We start from the raw sequence: 12,531 nt of genomic DNA on the forward strand, positions 1-12,531 counted from the left end.
GAATATAGTTTAATCAGTTTTTAGTTGCGTGCAAGCGACTCTATAAGTCACTCCGTCGGTCGGTCGGTACGTCCGTAGGTCGGTCGGTCAGTCGGTCTGTCCGTAACACTTTTGTGCTTGGGCTTTTTGGTCAAGATAAAAGGTCTGTCGTTAATAGATGTGGTTCTTAGCTTTTTAAGCTTTTCTTGGCCTTTTAGCCAAGATCAAAGTGTCGGCAGATACTGCAAGCAAAAACCATATGTGGGGACAGCCCCACATATAAGACCTTGGTCAATGTAAGGCAACCTTCATACCAATTGTCACTATCTAGCTCACCTACTCCACGGGGAGCTGGTCCCCATTTCCTCTTCACTCCTCACTTTAAAAATCGGCCTCGTGCCTAATTTACTCGGTGGGGAAGCAAATAAATACCCACTTCTTCGCCTTTTGGCCAAGATCAAAGTGTAGTATTTGTTCCGGAAGATACTGCAAGCACAGACCATATGTGGGGGCAATCCCACATATAAGACCTTGGTCAATGTAGGGGAAACCCTTCATACCAATTGCCACTATCTAGCTCCCCTACTCCCCGGGGAGTTTGTCCCCATTTCCTCTTCACTCCTCACATTAAAAATCGGCCTTGTGCCTAATTTGCTCGGTGAGGTAGCAAATAAACACCTGGTCTTTTGGGTCAAGATCAAAGTGTAGTATCTGTTCCGGCAGATACTGCAAGCAAAGACCATATGTGGGGGCAACCCCACATATAAGACCTTGGTCAATGTAGGGGCAACCCACCCTTCATACCAATTTTCACTATCCAGCTCCCCTACTCCCCGGGGAGCCGGTCCCTATTTCCCCTTCACTCCTCACATTAAAAATCGGCCTTGTGCCTAATTTGCTCAGTGGGGGAGCAAATAAATACCTCAAAGTGTAGAATCTGTCCGGCAGATACTGCAAGCAAGGACCATATGTGGGGGCAGCCCCACATATAAGACCTTGGTCTATGTAGGAGCAACCCTTCATACCAATTGTCACTATCCAGCCCCCCTACTCCCCGGGGAGTTGGTCCCCATTTCCCCTTCACTTCTCACATTAAAAATCGGCCTTGTGCCTAATTTGCTCGATGGGGGGGGGGGCAAATAAATGCCCTCTTCTTCTACCTTTTGGCCAAGATCAAAGTGTAGTATCTGTTCCGGCAGATACTGCAAACAAAGACCATATGTGGGGAAAACTCCACATATAAGACCTTGGTCAATGTAGGGGAAACCCTTCATACCAATTGTCACTATCCAGCTCACCTGCTCACCGGGGAGTTGGTCCCCATTTCCCCTTCACTCCTCACATTAAAAATCGGCCTTGGGCCTAATTTGCTCGGTGAGGGAGCAAATAAATACCCTTTTCTTGGCCTTTTGGCCAAGATATAAGTGTAGTATCTGTTCTTACTACATGCTGTACTTATTGTGATATAAAGTGGGGGATCACTTTTCTGTATTAATTTAATGTAACATGAACACGCTCTTTACAACCAGTCAGTGTCAAAGCCATTTATGTCATTCTCCAGATCATTCAAGTTGTTTTTAAAGGATTCTACCTATTTTTTAAGCATTCAAATCACTCTAAAGGTCATTCAATTCATCCTTAAGTTCATTAAAGTCATTCTAAGTCATTTACTTTTTATTTATTTAAGTCATATATATAGCAAACATATATACATAGCAAACATACATATATAACAAACATATATATATAGCAATATATATATATATATATAACAAACATATATATATATATGTTTGTTAAACATATATATATAGCAATATATATATATATATATATATATATATATATAACAAACATATATATATGTTTGTTATATATCTATCTATATATATATATATATGTTTTATATATATATACATATATATATGTTTGTTATATATATATATGTGTGTGTGTGTGTGTGTGTGTGTGTGTGTGTGTGTGTGTGTGTGTGTGTGTGTGTTTGGATATACCGGGATTTAACAACAACAAATCAATAAATAACATATATACATAACATAAATATATATATGATTTGTCATCAGCCAGAATCGAAACCAAAACATACAACTCTCCACCCGCATTATTTAGCTTCTGAACCACGCCTATTCGCATATATATATATATATATATATATATATATATATATATATATATATATATATATATATATATATAATTGTCAAAGTATACTTATGCAAATAGAGATGAAAAGTTTTTGTTAAAGTTTGTGCCATATTTCCATGGAGTACAGACGCGAATGCAGGTCCCACAATTTTATTATACCATCCCTATTTAAGTTAAAACATACTTATCAAAGTGTTCTTATGTACATCTATATCAAAAACCCTTCTTTTTTTTCATTTTTTTTTTTTTTCATTTTTTATTTCCATACTTTGGGGGCCAGACGCGAACGTAGACCCCATAATTTTTATGGACCACCGTTCTTGCAGATCAAACATACCCATTCCTGATCCTCGATACGACTTCTATCATTATATGTAATCAGTTTTTAAAAATAGTCAACCATATAGGAGTCTATTCGTGACCACACACACACACACAGACGTTCAGCTTTATATTATAGATAATAGAAATGATACAAACTATTTGTAGTTATGATGATAAAACAAGTTTATACTTTGTACATTTTTAAACGGGGGTCAGATGCAAAGCTATTCATGAACGAGTAGAGCAATGTCAGCAAACTTTTGCTAAAAACTGAAATGGTTGATCTTGGGAGATCTCGTGCGCGTCAAACCATTAAGTCGTTTATGATTCAGAACAAATTAAGCCAATCTGACACTTTTTCTTGGTATCCATGCCAACAGTCGGCATCATCTTCTCCTCTCACGTTACTCCACCGTTACTTCGAAACGATGCCAAGCTAAGCTAACCGATAAGCCCCCGCACAAGTGGCTAGCTGTGAAACGAAAATGGCGTCTTTTGCGATTACGAAATCGCGTGGCATTCCTCGTGTCTTTTCATGTCAGCTTTTGTTCAACAAGGGAGATAACTTGCAAGAGAAATGAAAATTGGTTATTTAAATATCGTCTGATATTATTTCGTTATTTATGCCAATATGTGTATCTCAGAAAAATACTCCTAAAACACACACACACACACACACACACACACACATATATATATATATATATATATATATATATATATATATATATATATATATATATATATATATATGCATAAAATAAAGCAAGATATAAACGATGCTTTAGACGTTATGTGAATAAATGACATTTTTTCTCTCCAGAACAGAAAGAGAACTGAACTTCTCCTCTTTCGCATGTGATATATGACAGTCTTCCTGTACATCCTCGCCTACAAATCCTGATGATGTCCCCTGAAATAGGGACGAAACGTTGATTTTATTTTTGTTTTTACTCTTTTAGGTTTTTCCTTTTTATTCACATATTTATATATATATATATATATATATATATATATATATATATATATATATATAGAATATATGGCGATTAGGCTTATTTATAACTTACTACCTAAGTCTACCTACGTAATCAGCACTGTTGAAGTACTTAAAGTTTATGCATAAATTTATACTTACGTATATTAATTTATATGATTAAATGAAGTAGTTATATATATATATGTATATATATAGAGAGGGAGAAAGAAAGAGAGAGAGAGAGAGATTATTATAAAGTCATATTACTGTTTGTTTGTTTGTTTGTTCACAATTTAATTAATATGTAAAAAAGGTACCCTGTTTCACAAATTAATTTTCATACCGAAAACAGACGCTTGCACACTTTCATTCCAGCATGATTTCTACATATACTATTTATTAAAAGGAAGCCTTTGTTCAAGATGTAACCTCATTTGCGTATTACATTAAAAGAAAGCCTAATTAATTTTATCCCAATGTTATCAATAATAGACTTGTTTAATTGTTCTATTTTGTTTATTTCATTTTAGATAAGATTTCTATCCATACTATGTACTCAAAAGAAATCTACATTCCAGGAGTAACCTCGTTTGCATATGACATTAAAGAAAAGCTATTTTAATAATTAGCTCAATGTTATTAAGTGTTCGTTGTAATAGAATTGTATTCATTTTTCTATTTAAAAATATTAATTAAAGTTGACTAATTTAATTTATTTTTAATTTAATTTTCATTCATTTTCAATTATTATTATTAGCCTACATCAGCTGCCTTTAAAAACAGTTTATTTATTTAAGCTGTGAGAGTTATTTCCCTTTTAAGTTATTTCCTGTTTAATTTTCATAAACTAAAATTGATATATTTTATGCTTCCATAAATCCAACATGTAACCCCCTTCAAAAAAGTTTGGATATTCGGTCTATCTTCACTAGTATATGACGAAACCCTTAGTCCGCCAATATGTTTTAACCTGGCAACGCCAGGTGTATACAGCCAGTATACAGGGTGACCCAAAAAAAAACGGACCCAAACTCTAATTAGGGCCCCGTTTCTTAATTTTTTGTCCGAACGAAATTTAACACAGTGTATTCTTTGTCCCAGCTACCACTGGGGTCTTGGTGTACTCACGGTCGTTGATTCTGCAATGTCCTGTAAAATAAGGGCAATCGGCGAATAAATAATGGATATATCACATTTTTTTGGGCGGGGGGTCACCATATATATATATATATATATATATATATATATATATATATATATATATATATATATATATATATATAGCCGAATGGATACGGTCTTTGTTAATCGAGCCAGAGATGTCTCGTGTTGCCGATTCTCGAAAGAATGAAACACTAGTGTCTGTAGGTATTTAATTATTATATTAAAAAAATAATTATGACAGCCCCTTTAAGAAATTCGTTTCTTATTGTTGAGCACTTTCAGTTGAATTAAAGTCGATCAATTTAGCTCTTCTGCATAGATCATCGTATAACGATTAGATCACTCTCTGGCTGACGTAAAGAAGATTTACAATTATAATGTCTGAATTCAACGTTATTTCATGCGGTTAATGGTAGCCGAATGGATACGGTCTTTGTTAATCGAGCCAGAGATTCTCGTGTTGCCGAGTTCGAATCGTTCGACTGGTGTTAATCGTGACACCCTGCACTGAAGATTCTCGAAAGGATGAAACACTAGTGTCTGTAGGTATTTAATTATTATAGTAAAAAAATAATTATATATATATATTCTTCCCAATTTCGATACAATTACCGATTCCTCCGATACAAGTACCAGTTCTGATACCGATTCTTCCGTTAGGTACAGATACCAAGATAAACGATACTCAAAATCCCTATCTGTATTTAGCGTTATAATCAGAGAAGAAAATAAACAAATCTCTCTATATGATATTTGTTAATTAACACAATAAAAATCCTAAAGTCTTGGCTGTTCTTTATATATATTTGTAAATTATTTCTATATAAAAAAATAATATTTATTACAATAAAAAAGATAATACATGCATTAGAACTTGTAACTCATTAGTATTAAAATACCGTTTTTTTACGAAGAAAACATTGAAAACGTCAATGTTGAAAAGGTTGCTATGATAACCAACAGCCAATCGGAAGAAAATGTCTCTCGCGTTTCTTACTTATTCTAAATAATTTTGAACACCAGTAATTTATTATAACGTATGTTTAATGGGCAAAACTTAAAAATTTTATTTCAGAATATAGCTGAGAAGGTGACCTATGAACTGTAAAATTGTTTGAAAATTTCACTATAAAGCTATTATTTTCCCGATTACCTTAAAAACACGTATTAAATGTGCGGATATTTTCTCAAATGTAAAAATACATTTGTATGGGAGTATATATAGATTTTAGTTTTACTGGTAGTTTAAAATCAATAAAGATTTTTTTTATTATTTCATTTGTACTACCAATAGTAAAAGATGTTTTAAAGCCAAATTTTTTTTTCCGATACCGATTCCAATACCCCTAAATGTCCCGATTCCGAGTAATCGATTAATCGTCCTAACACTAATATATATATATGTAGTAATTTATAAAATATATATGACGATTAACTAGTTGGCCACTCAGCTTTCTAGTATCCACCGCACCCCTTCCTACCAGCCAATGGGCATGCAAAACAAGAAACAACCACAGAATTCGCGCATAAGCCTGACGAATCCTATAGTTGGATGAAACGCAGAATATTCAGTGTAGCTTAATCGCCATATATATTTTATAAATTACTAACTAGCTCTACCTACGTATTGAGCACTTTTGAAGTAAATACTTAAAGTTTACGCATAAATCTATACTTTCGTATAGTAAATTTATGTGAATAAATGAAATAGTTATATATATGTATATATATATATATATATATATATATATATACAGAGAGAGAGAGAGACAGATAGAGAAAGAAAGAGAAATAGAGAGAGAGAAAGAGAGAGAGAGAGGTGACCAGGTAGAAAAATACATTCTTATGCTCGTTTAAATGATAACATTCTCGTCTTCGTAGCTCTTCAATTTTTTGACTAAGAAATAATATAGATTTAGTTTACGCATAAATCTATACTTTCGTATAGTAAATTTATGTGAATAAATGAAATAGTTATATATATATATATATATATATATATATATATATATATATATATATATATATATATATATATATATATATATATATAATGCCAAACTTTGTTGAAATTCAGAGACTTATATTTTTACTTTTTGTTTATTTCATCGTGTATTTCTTCATTACAACCGTTTCGTTAATGGGATGGCAATTTTATGATTTTATGTGTCCATAAAAATTTCCTGTCCTCACCAACTATATATATATATATATATATATATATATATATATATATATATATATATATATATATATATATATATATATATTGAGTGGTTAATTAGAGATCCAATCCGGATGGAGCTACTCAGTCTAATATGAAAATTGTAAATGCCATTTTTGAATCTTCGAGGGTTTTCCCATCATTCCAGTAAATTACAGGAGCAACCAGACTCACAAAAGCAAATGTTAAAAGCTGCCTGGCAAATATAACCGATGAAGACAATGCAAGAGTAATACAAACAATTGCGGTTAAAGGAACGTTTAGAATCTTTAAAATATATCCCGGTCGTTGATGAATGATGATGTGACTTTTATCTGGGGGGGACCTTTAAAAACTAATGTTTATGCAAATAATCTCCACAATCAAGACCAACTAAAGGTGAACATTGCCAACACTATCAGGAGAATCAGCAGAGAACATCTACAGACAGTATCTGCAAATGTTGTTAAACGTGCCCAGAAATGCATTGGTGTCAACGGGGAGCACTTCCAGCATCTTTTATAACGCTACACGTAATACAAAAAATGAATTGAAACAATAAAAATCTTCCTCCTCTGTACGACATTTTCATGGGTTACTTTTGCGTGGGACACCCTGTATATAGAAAAAATTCCTGGCATAAAAGCATTAACCTAGAAATAAAAAATAAAAATAAAACTATAGATATATAGATGCTGAATGCAGTTTGTGCCACATGTCTCACTCTCCCGCTCTCTCTCTAACACTTTCTAACTCTCTCTCTCTCTCTCTCTCTCTATATATATATATATATATATATATATATATATATATATATATATATATAAGGTTGGTGGCAATATATAGAAAGTTGGTGCAAATATATGTTAGGTTGGTGCAAAAATAATGTCGGTTTTTTAAGTTTAACTATATATATATATATATATATATATATATATATATATATATATACTAGCGGGGGTACCCGGCGTTTCTCGAGTGTTTGTTTCCGGGACGGGGGGGGGAGTTTTAAAAAATGTTATGGTAGGTAAGTAGGAAGGATCAAACCCGGAGTCATGAGTAAAAGTAGGAAAATAAAGTGTGAAAAAAAACAAACATCTGCAACGTTAACAGTTCGGCCACCAAGAAAAGTCCATTCCAGTTGTTTAGGGAAAAAAAACAAAAAAAAAAACGACTACGGTAGGTCGGCGCGAACGTGAAAATATAATGTGAATTGTCCAGCACGCTAACCACTACATCACAGAGCACTGCAGGTTAGTTTAGTGATTTTAAATAACTTCACATGAAAAAACTACGAAGCCAAACCGGTGTTCTCTTCTCAACTGTTCCTTGTGAACGATCCCCAAACGGTGTTAAGTGGTGGCAGGGGGAGGAGGAATTTATTAGAGAGAAAATATTTTACCACTTCCATTGATCTTAACCGATTTTGGCCGTGACTTCTCAGCAGAAAAAGTATAGAAATCTAAGATTATCGAGGAATTTGAGAAATAATAAGCCTATAACACACCTCAGATATTGTTCTGCCGTTTGTGCATATTATATTTGCATGAAATATCTTGATTTTTAATCCTATTAATGTCAAAATCAGACGGGAAAAAATGAGTTCATTGTATTTATATAGAGAAGAAGAAGATATATATGTATATATATATATATATATATATATATATATATCATTTAAAGGAGATTAGAACAATAGTCTAAAGAGCTGAGTGTATTTTAATGTAACAGTGAAATTACTAGTTTAATTAAAATACAGGAAATAGAAAGTGCTCGTTGTAATTTAGATATATAATAAGCTCGATAGTTAAATGTCCTAGAGCTAATTCAATTTTAAAATATGAAGATATAAAAAGTACAACCAAACTATTAAATTCAAGACAGGAGCTTATGACATGTAGTCATAAACGTTGGTTTAAATTTAATAAATATAAACCACCTTAAATCACTTATTAGTAAAAATAGATTACAATTATTATTTTTTTAATAAATTAAGTTAGACTAATTACCTCCCTTACACCCGTCAAATAAATAATAAATAAAGTAAAGAAAACATGACAACTATCTCCCCTTAAAACATGTAATATAATACTCTCTATATATAAACCGTAGCGTCTTTAAATCAAAAATACGCTAACGGAAACAATTTATTGCACGAGCGTCCCCCCTTTTTAAAATTCATCATTCAATAAGATAAAAAGCTATAGCAAACATCTAAATGACTATTTTAACCACAGTTCCTGATTTCAAAAAAAGAAAAATTAAAAGGTAAATATCTCTATATATTTTTAAAGCAAATTTATTATGTAAATTCAAAAATATATATTTTTCTCTACTTATTTCTATCTCTAACCCATATTAATTTTCTTATAAATTTTAAATCCAGACCTTTTATTCAATTTTTCAGATTCATCTGCCTTACTTTTAATGCTAGGTTTATTTATGGTGTCTTTTAAATTCAATAAAAACCCTCCAAAATTTGCTGATGAGGAGACCTTGCTTACCAAAAAACTATATATAATTATTCTACATAACTTGATGTATACCACAATAAAAAGCATTGTTTTCCGAAACGATCGTACAGATAATTGATTTTGTTGTTGTTCCTTCTTATGAAACGGATTTTTAATTTAATTAAAATTTGATTTTTAAATTTTAAATTATAAATCACATTACTTAATATATATATATATATATATATATATATATATATATATATATATATATATATATATATATATATAACTTGAGTTCCTTCAGCTATAATCGAAACCGAAACCAAAACTTATGAAAAATTCTTGGTAAAATTATTTATTACAAGAAATGGAAGTCCGTAACAATTAAACGACAGTCACTCAGATGTAAGTGTGACACACAAAATAAATAACGCACATGGTATCTATTAATATATAGATATATACATAAACGTTTCTTCTCTTCTGGTGAGAAGCATTAAACTTCGAAATATTATGGTCTAAAAAGTTTTCCTTATATTTCACATGTTCTTCTTTATTGATTTGGTGATCAAATAAATTTTATTTAACCTTGAACTGTCATCAATTGTTTTGTATATTATTTGCTCGGCTCATCCGTCTAGAGTTTTTATATTTTCATATTTTATTGTTTAAAATTTTATATTTTCATATTTTATTGTTTAAAATTTTATATTTTCATATTTTATTGTTTAAAATTTATTTTTTATTTTTACTCCTTTACGCTTTATTTGAAAATACTCGGTTTTACCTTTATTTCATAAATAATAATAATTAAAATTTTGAAGTTGACTAAGGTATTTTATATAAACATATATTTAGTAACCTGTAACTAAAATTAAGTCTTAAAGATTTTAATTACTTGTAATGTTGGTAGGTTCTCCTCATAAAGCAAGATGGCAGCCCACAGTGGATTGCGATTACAAAATTTTCCATGCCATGGCATGAAGAGGTTTTCTTTCCCGCGCCCCGCTTTTTTCCTTTCTTCAACCATTTTATCCTTATCCACATGATCTCTATCGCTATCTCTATCTATCTATTTATCTATTTATCTATCTATCTATCTATCTATATATCTATCTATCAATCTATCTATCTATCTATCTATTATTTCATAAAAGTCACTTTGTGTGGGTGTGTGAGTTCCTTCTTTATAGGTTCCGAAAGAGCTGAGCTTATCTTTTGCAAATTTATCGCAAAAGTAATTTATATTTCTGGCAGTGTTCTTTGATATGTTTTTTACAGAAATTTTAGTATTTATGCAGAATAAGAGCCGTATTATCATTGAAATTTTCTAGGTAGTTTACGTAAAACGCCGAAAGAAATGAAATCGTAGCAGCCAACATCATTTCAGAAAATATTTGCTATCATTGGTTTATTTCATATTTTTAAAAAAACTAAATATTTATGTTGATTTATTAAAAATAAATCAACATAGATATTTTTTTAATATAAAATAAACCAATGATAGCAAATATTAAGAAATCAGAAACAAAATCAGAAAAAAATCAACATTTTTTGTTTCTTTTAATTGTTTGTTATTTAAAAACAAAATATTGATTCATGAAACTTACCTTTAAATAAATGGGTTTTTTCTTGATTATAATTTTAATTCTTTGAAAACTTCGTAAAAATTATCGCATAATTATTCGTTGTATTTTTCCATAACAATAAAAAGAATTTATATTAATTTATTTATTGCGGACTATTATTCTCATCTTTATTAGTTGTTGTTTCACGACGTTTCGGCCAACTATTCCTCTGGCCTTCGTCAGATGGTAACCGCGACGGCATTGGGACTCCGAATCTCCTAACTGCATCCTAAGGAATTACTGCCATTCAATGGTTGGTTAGCAATAAGAATTGTTGGCCGAAACGTCATGAAACAACAACTAAGAAAGATCAAGATAATAGTCTGCAATAATTAATATAAATAATAATCTCAATATTTGAATTCCAATTAGATAATAAAAAGAATGTTATTTTAAGTTTTTCAATTAATTTTTCATCTTTGTAATAATATAAATAGTATTGTTTTCATTGAATAATTAGCGCAAAAAAGTCATGAAACTTGTTCGACATTTTTCAAGTTTTTACGTAAGCTATTAAAAATTCAGATTTTATTATAATGCATAATTTTCTCTCATTTTTTTTTACTGTTTCTCCTTAGCATTTTTTGCATTTTCTTTCCTTTTTCATTCGTTCTTGCTTTTTTCCCAATCTAGTTCCTTATTTATTTTCTTTCATTATTTTTTTTTTTCATTTTTTCTTTTTCTCCGGAATTTCGTTTGAAATTATTTTTCATTCTTCATTTATTTTTATTTTGTTTATAATTCAATTTCTTTTTTTATTCATAGATTTTCTTACACCTCCCATTCATTTTTCTATTTCTTTCTTGTTTATAATTATTCTCGTGTAATTTTTCCCCCTTTTTTTTTTATTAATTTTTGCTTTTATTAAAACATCTCTTTATTTCTTTTCTGGTTGTCATTTATTTTTTTTTCGTCATTTTCTTTTAAATCTTTTCAATTTTCATTAATTTCTGTTCGTTTAGAATTAATATATTTTATTTTCATCTTTATTTATTTTTCTATGTGTTATTATTCTTAATTTTTAATTTTTATTTTATTTATTTTATTATATATATATATATATATATATATATATATAACTTTCTTCGTTATTTCTGAATTCACTTTTATTTTTTATTACATTTTCGTTCTTTTGTGATTTTCCGAATTTCTTTCTTGAAGATTGTCTTTCATTTTTCATTAATTCATTCTCCGTCTTTAATTTCGCCTTTCATTAAGTACTTTTATTCATTTATCATTTGGTTTGTAAATTCTTTTTCTTTACTACTTTTTAAATTTTCATTCTCTTTTTTATTCTTCTTTATTATTTGCTAATCATATTTTTATGTTTTATTGTTAATTTTCATATACTTTTAGTTTTCATTCCTTCTTTTTTTTGCTTTCGTTTTTATTTACATATTTTTTACTTTTTCTCTCTTTTCTTTTATTTTCCAGTTCGCCTTCCCTCTCTCTCTCTCTCTCTCTCTCTCTCTCTCTCTCTCTCTCTCTCTCTCTTTCTCTCTCTCACTCTTCGCATTGTTCATCTAGCTCAATTTCCATTTATATTACATTTTCATTCATTCATTCATTCATTCATTTATACCCTTTCCCTTTCTCCATTTTCTTTTTAGCTACACTTGTAATTCATTTTGT

At 30.3% G+C, this 12,531-nt stretch overlaps 1 protein-coding gene and 1 pseudogene across 2 annotated transcripts in view; both read left to right on the top strand.

Moving 5' to 3' along the window:
* The window catches only part of LOC145265480 (uncharacterized), a 676,373-nt gene that overhangs the window by 506,682 nt on the left and 157,160 nt on the right, over positions 1 to 12,531 (top strand). The window lies entirely within an intron of this gene.
* On the top strand, positions 1,372 to 1,498 carry LOC145265883 (U2 spliceosomal RNA; annotated as a pseudogene).

This window comes from Euprymna scolopes, chromosome 40 (genome assembly GCF_053919585.1).
Source record: "Euprymna scolopes isolate OS-2025 chromosome 40, ASM5391958v1, whole genome shotgun sequence".
Classification (NCBI taxonomy): domain Eukaryota; kingdom Metazoa; phylum Mollusca; class Cephalopoda; order Sepiida; family Sepiolidae; genus Euprymna; species Euprymna scolopes.